A 7,427-nucleotide genomic window follows, 5' to 3' on the forward strand; every position below is an offset into this window, starting at 1 on the left:
CCCCCTCTGATTCTATTGTTATCGGGGATGTGATGGATTCTTCATTCAGAACCGTGGGAAAGCTGAAAAAAAATAAAATCTCTTCGGGCGAAAAAGGATGTAAGGTGAATGGGTTCGGGGAGGGGTTGCTGTGGATAGTTTGGTCCGTGATGAAAATGTTACATTGAGCGATGAAACACAATTTCTCCACAGGGACAGGAAAAATTCTACCGAGCGTCGCTATCCACGCGAACATTAGAAATTGCCTGAATAGCTTGGGGGGCTTGGCATAGGATTATCGATTTTTGTTTTAGAGAATAATCTATGTAAGATTCTAGCATTGAGAATAAACAACATTGATTAAATTTTTGACAACATTCGCAGTACAAATCTAAACTCGTGATGATTTCGCCGTTAGAACCTTTTTGGGTTGGGCACCACGCACCCTGGCGAGGTTAGGGGCCAGGTATTCTAAAAAACAACAATTATTATTTTGTTTGTTTGTTTGTGTTACAATACGGAAATAATAAGAGGCATACGCGCGCGCGCGCGCGTGTGTGTGTGTGTGTGTGTGTGTGTGTGTGTGTGTGTGTGTGTGTGTGTGTGTGTGTGTGTGTGTGTGTATATGTGTATGGTACATCGTTCCCTCCCCGAGAGAAGAGGTTTACGAAGGTCACGATATATATAAACATTTGGGTCCCGGACTTGGAAAATTACGATAAGATGCACTCATCTTTCAAAAGATTAGAAAATAAGAGAATAAGAGGATGAGAAGGTGGGAGGAGAGGTTTACGAAGATCACGATATATATAAACATTTGGCCCCGTTGATTCCAGCACTCCAACTTCATCTCTAATGTTGACGACAATATTCTAAAGGTAAAAAGAGAATGAGAGATTGAGAGATTGAGAGAATAAGAGGATAAGAGAAGAGGTTTACGTAGGTCACAATATATAAACATTTGGTCCCAAACTTGGAAAATTACGATAAAGTGCACTCATCTTTCAAAAAATAAGAGAATGAGAGAATGAGAGAATGAGAGGAGAGGTTTACGTAGGTCACGATATATAAACATTTGGTCCCAGACTTGGAAAATTACGATAAGGTGCACTCATCTTTCAAAAAATAAGAAAATAAGAGAATAAAAAAAATGAGAGAATAAAAAAAAGATGAGAGGATTAACAGGAGAATAAAAAGAGAATGAGAGAACAATAAGAAAGATGAGAAAGATGAGGAGGATGAGAGAATGAGAGCTCATCTTTCACTCATCACTGCCTTTTTGCCCCCGTGAAACATCGTCAGCGCACTAAATGAGGCGCGGAACGGGGAGAGAAAGTAAGTTTTTCAACTTTTTGTAGTCGTTTGGTCAAGAAATCAAAATTGTGGTGGGAGTCACAATTTTTATCTACTGATCAACGAACTCGTACCGCTCGCTGCTAAAAGTTACGCCGTACCCACGCCTATTTCGAGCATTCCTTCGACGCCGTTCGAACTGAAGGATGCACCGGCACGACGTCGAGCCATAGGCAGCACGTCTTCGGATAAAATCGAGTTGGGACCTTTGGCACGAGACTACCTGAGCACGGGGAAATTCGACAAGGATGAAGTGTTCGGATTGTATCCCAGCATGGAAACCAGCGAAGGCGGCGGTGTGGTGTGGAAGATTGGGAAATCGAAGGTGACCTTCGAAGGCAACGACATTAAAGTCAATTTAGGCGACAAGGATAGTTGGACCAGGTATCCGGGTACGGTGGGACTGTGGGAACTCGTTGCCAAAAAGCAGCCGAAAGATTACACCGACGAAGATTACCAAAGTTACGAGGAAATTCTGATCATGACGGATGCCTTGTACCAGAACAACGACGCCTCGCAGAATAGGGTGAAATCGAGCAGCGGCGAGAAGTACAGGAATCTCATCAAACCGATTTGGAACCAGGTCAAAACAGGCAGCGGCGTCAAACGCTACAACACGTTACCCAAAGAATTCGTTTGGGTGGACGACGTTAGGAAACTCGTGGACCGATTGTTGGTGATAGCCGGCGAAGAGAATGCAGGCAATCGTAATTTCTACAACGAGAAGGTTGGCATCGTGGACATGATCAGCACGAAACTTTCCAACTTCATCGTGAACGACGACAAGGGCATAGGTTACCTGATCAAAATCATCAACACGCTGCCTCCGAAATTTTGGAACGTGGCCGAAGGAAAGGGACTCGTGAACGACATCATCAACAAGTTACCTTTCGAGATGCATCTACCTGGCTACCAGTACTGCGGACCGGGTACCAAACTCGAGAAAAGATTGGAGAGAGGAGACAAGGGTGTGAATCCGTTGGACGCGGCATGCAAAGATCACGACATCGCCTACAACACCACGCAGACGGATCTGGACGCACGTCACGAAGCAGACAAAAAATTGGAACATGCAGCTTTCGAAAGGTTCGTGAGCAGAGACGCATCGCTGGGTGAACGGGTCGCCGCACTGGGTACCACCATCGCCATGAACACGAAACAAAAATTGGGGTGGGGTATATAAATAACATACCGTAAAAAAAACTACACAAGAAAAAATCTCAGAATATATATATAAATAACATACCGTGAAAATAACACATAGAGCATCAACATGAAGCCCAAGGGTGTCGTGTACCAGATACCATACTCCAATCTAAAAAATCTAGGTGCTCTCGATGGGTTACTCACCAAGAAACAACGCGAGAAGAAACGTTCTTGCTTGTCGAAAGGACACGGAATGAAATTACTGCTCAGCACACCTCAATTGAAAAGATTGCAGCGTTCGCGGAAACAGCAAAAGATCGGAGGTTTCATATTCAGCATCCCCGCCATCCTGGCAGCATTGGGGGCCGTGGGAAGTTTGGCCGGCGGAAGTGCCGCCATCGCGAAAACCGTCATCGACTCGAAGAAGAACAAAGCGGAATTGGAAGAACAAAAACGTCACAACCTGGCCATGGAGAAGAAAGGGGGGAAGGGCGTGATGAAGAAGTTTAAAAAAAAGAAACAACAGCACTCACCAACCGAGACATTGAATCTCTGATCGGACCGTTACGAATCAAACACTTCAGAGGAGTTTTCATGTCCGACTCGTTACCTTCAAGCGTTAAAAGAAGAGAATGCGGAGTAGTCAACTTGGACGGTCAAGAAAATCCAGGCACGCATTGGATATGTTACCACAAAAATGATGATAAAGCATTCGTTTTCGATTCTTTCGGAGGTGTTCCACCTACAAATTTAATTCATTATCTGAAAACGAACAAAACCTCTATATACTACAACGACGAACGCATTCAAAATTTCGGAGACGTGAACTGCGGCCATCTCTGCCTCTCCGTGCTCGCGTTTCTCTCTAAAATAAATAACCCTACGATCGAGGATTTCCAGAAAGCATTGTGGAACCTCAAACAGCATCACTAGGATGGGCGTGTTCCATCTCACGAGCGAATCTTCAATCTTGAAACTCACGCTGCACGACGACATCGTCTATCCTAAATCCGTGGCTCTGCGTGCATTCTACAGCATGTACCTCATACCTAACGTCACGCAGCACAACAACAAAATTAGCGTCGGAAGCGAACACATCGTCGTCACGCCAGGACAATACAATCTTTCCACTTTGCAAGCTCAATTACCCAAAGGCACATACCTTTCTCAAAATTCGGTCACGCACAGAGTGGAAATCCTATCCGCGACGGAGACCGTGGACCTGGGCACCATGGGAGAACTTTTAGGTTTCGAGAACAACCACCCAAAACTCGAAGCTGGCATCAAGCACGTAGCAACCAACATTCCTAAATTCTTGGCCATAGAGACTCTGAACGTACACTGCAACGTGGCGGAAGGTATGATCACGAAATCTTCGGACGGATTATTAGGAAGTCACAAGCAGACGGGAATCATAGCCACTTTCAAACCAAGTTCCGAGTTCATGGAACCGATCATCTACACGCCCTCTTCGCCGATCTATTTTCCAGTATGTCGCAACCGCATAGACGACATAGAGTTGGTGGTGACGAACGAGAAAGGAGACGTGGTGGATTTCGCAGGTGCCACTACGACGGCCATCGTGGAGATCAACGTATAATAAATAACCATACATGTAAAATGGAGCAAATCGAAAGTTACGAATTGCAATCTTTCCCTCCCAACCGTCGCACGTTCGCCAATCTGAACGAAGCGAACAGGGAGATCGAATACGACGTGGACGTAGGCGACGGGTTCATTCATCCTCACAGAGCGGACCTCTACCTTCAATTCGACGTGGTGAAGAAGGAAAGCGGAGACGCGTTTCCTGCAGCAGCAAACTTGATACTCGTGGACAACTTCGTGCCTCACCTGTTCTCGCAGGTGGAGGTGAGGAAACACAACACCGTCATCGACAGAATAGATTATCCAGGCATCACGTCGACGGCAGTGGGAACGTTGAAATTATCCAAAACGGACGCAGCGTACTACCAGGCCGGGGGATTCGAAGCCGGGACCAAAATATCGACGAGAAGTCACACGGTGCTCTTTCCCATGCGTCTGCTGCCTGGTTTCTTCTCGGACTACAAGGAGATCATGTGGAAGGGAGGACTGAGGGTCACGTTTCGAAGAGCGGCCAACGACAACGACGCACTAATGCGATACGCTACTTTGGGTCCGGACGGCACCACGCCGATAGCCAACACTTTACCCGAAGCAGCGAAATGCGTCATCCGGAGCATGGAATTGAGAATGCCGGTGGTGGAATACGAAACGAACTACGCCCTCAAGTACAAAGCGGAGATCTTGAAAAGTCCGCAGGTGCCGATTCACTTTCACGGTTACCAGTGCGTGCAGAAGATGGCGTCGGGAAGTCACATGGAATTCGACGTGACGACACAGTTCAACAACATACAGTTCGACATGCCAGATTTCGTCGTAGTGCTTTTTCAGACCGGACGCGATAACGATCAGGAAAAAGATTCCAGCAAGTTCGACGACTGCAAGATCAAGAACGTTTATCTGAAGAACGGTAGGAACGAAGTGTTCCCGCGCGAGAATTACAACCTCGACATGACCAAAAACGATTACCTCAAACTTTACGAAGCTTACACGGCTTACAAACGCGTGACCGAAGGAAGCGTGGACGTGTACTACGCGCCCAGCGAATTCAAAGCACGGAGACCCATGACCGTCATCAACACCACGAAAAGAAAGCAAGTGGTGGTCAACGATCGTACCAACATCAAGATTGTATGCGAGTTCCACGATGCCTTGCCTGCAGATACTCTGTGCAGTGTCATTCTTATTGCAGAGAAAACATTTGTGTATGACGTCAAGAATGAAAGAGTGACTGAACAGTTTTAAATAAATAAAAAAAAAAATAGCACACAATAAGAAATGTGGAATTTTATATATATAAGTACAAATTGCAATTAGCAGTTTCCAGAAGTTTAATTTTGCTGTGCCATGCATGCATGTAATCGAGGAAGTGGAAGTAAATTAAAATTTTTTTTTTTGCATTGCCTATTACTTTTTGTTGCACTCTGGGCAGGTCTTACTAGTTTGGAGGCGATAGTGGCCCCACGGAAGTGTATGGACCCCACATTCAAGAATACACCTCTTGTCGTCGTGTGCATCCAGAGCAACTTTCCTGACAATATTAGTTGTAAGCACATGATCGACGCTTTGGATACGATGCTCTTTTTGTAGAATGGGCGATTTTGTTCTGAGGCACTCGAGGTAATCCTCAAACTTGAGGTTCTCCCGAACCACTTGCCTGCTTACACCCTTTGCCTTTTTTGTTACAGAACCCTCAGCCCGGATCGCATAGGCTTTGGCACGAAGTCCAGCAAACTCCACAATCACATCCCCGTCTTTCTCGTCCTTGAGTTTGCCGGGTATTTTTTTGTTCCGGGGCAGAATTCCATACCGGTTTAGCTGGGGATAGCCCGATGTGTCGAAGAGCTTGACAAGAGCTGGAACTTTGGCTATATCACCATACGCATCGACCGTGCGAACATGGTACACCAAGCTGTCTGTGTCTGTGTAGAGGAGCGAGATATTGTGGTTGTAGTGTGCACGTAGTATGCCGTAATATGTCTCGAACATGCACAACTTGCTCAGATCCAAAACTGCAGCTCCCACATAGATGGGCTTGTTGAGTAGCACCTTGCCCCGGTTCATGTGAATCAGAGACATCTGTTCGTTGTAAATTGTTCGAGACCTGAACAGCGGGCTTGCAACAAGTCGACGACACTGTGTTTTCTTCGTCACCAACCTCACATCAACGCGATTTCGCACATTCTCCATGGTCTTCCCAAATACCGCATTGTTCATTAATTTGAAAAATCGCGATCAAGTTCCGAAGTGGCATCAGTGCGATGGTTGGTGTTCAGTTCGATGTACGGCTTCAACCATGGAGACTGCCTGAACAAGAGCACGTGGTAAACTGCTTTGACCGAGACCCCTTGCTGCATTAACCACTGGAGGTTCCGGTAGTGTAGCACATAACGCTTTTTGGGCTCCAAGTCCATGACGAGCTTCGGTTGATCCGAGCCAGGTGGACACTTGAATTCCGGAGCAGGCGAAAGGTCACAGAATGTATCCTGCAGCTTCTCGGGGAAGTCAAGGTCCACCTCGGCAAAAAACCCAAACTCGTCGCACTCTTTTTCGATGTCGTGGTATAAAGGATCAACCCACTTAAACTGTCCTGTTGGGAGTGGCTGCATCATGGAGTGCCCGTAAAGATTATTCACATCAGTGTACATGATGTAGCTTGATGGTTGGGAGGGGTCGTAACCAGTGGCCATGTGGTGATTGTTGGCGTGTGCGAAGCGTTGCGACACTTGGACCATGCCGCCCCGGATAGCTCTCTCGATGAAAAGCATGATATTATTATCGGAGATAAGTGAAAGTTTAACTTTAGTCAGCAGGAGCATGGCCGACCATGCCAGTCCAGGAAGGCTGTAAAAATATACAGGGTCCAGGTTGTAAATGTTTATCGCAGTTGCCCGAAACGCCTGGAACACATCGGCAAGAAGCGTCACATCAAGCTTCAGGTATGCATCGTGGTAATCACCGAATGTTCGGCAACCCAACTTGACGCACATAGACTGAGCATGCTTGTACTCCTCGTCGGTAATACCTGAACCTCTCAGTTGGCTGTAGAACTTATCCTGGGGAGGCAGCAACTCTTCTTCGAACTTGGAAGGGTCGGTGACGTATTCGTAGGGGTAGACCCCTTTACGTCTGATGAGTGCGACATCTAAGTTCGGGAAACTTGATGTGGTAATGGCTAGTTGGTCGTCTCTGAGCTTCCCAGCAAGAGCATCGAGGCTTGCCTGGAGGAACCTCAGAGAGTCGAGGAACCGAAGCTCGATGCTGCTGCTTGAGTCGGGGATCGGCACCCACTTGCTGATGCTAATATAACGCTCCTCGTTCTGTGCCAGGACATTGATTCTCGCATT

The sequence above is a fragment of the Lepisma saccharinum genome, chromosome 12 (assembly GCF_977018435.1).
Source record: "Lepisma saccharinum chromosome 12, izLepSacc3.1, whole genome shotgun sequence".
NCBI classification, from domain to species: domain Eukaryota; kingdom Metazoa; phylum Arthropoda; class Insecta; order Zygentoma; family Lepismatidae; genus Lepisma; species Lepisma saccharinum.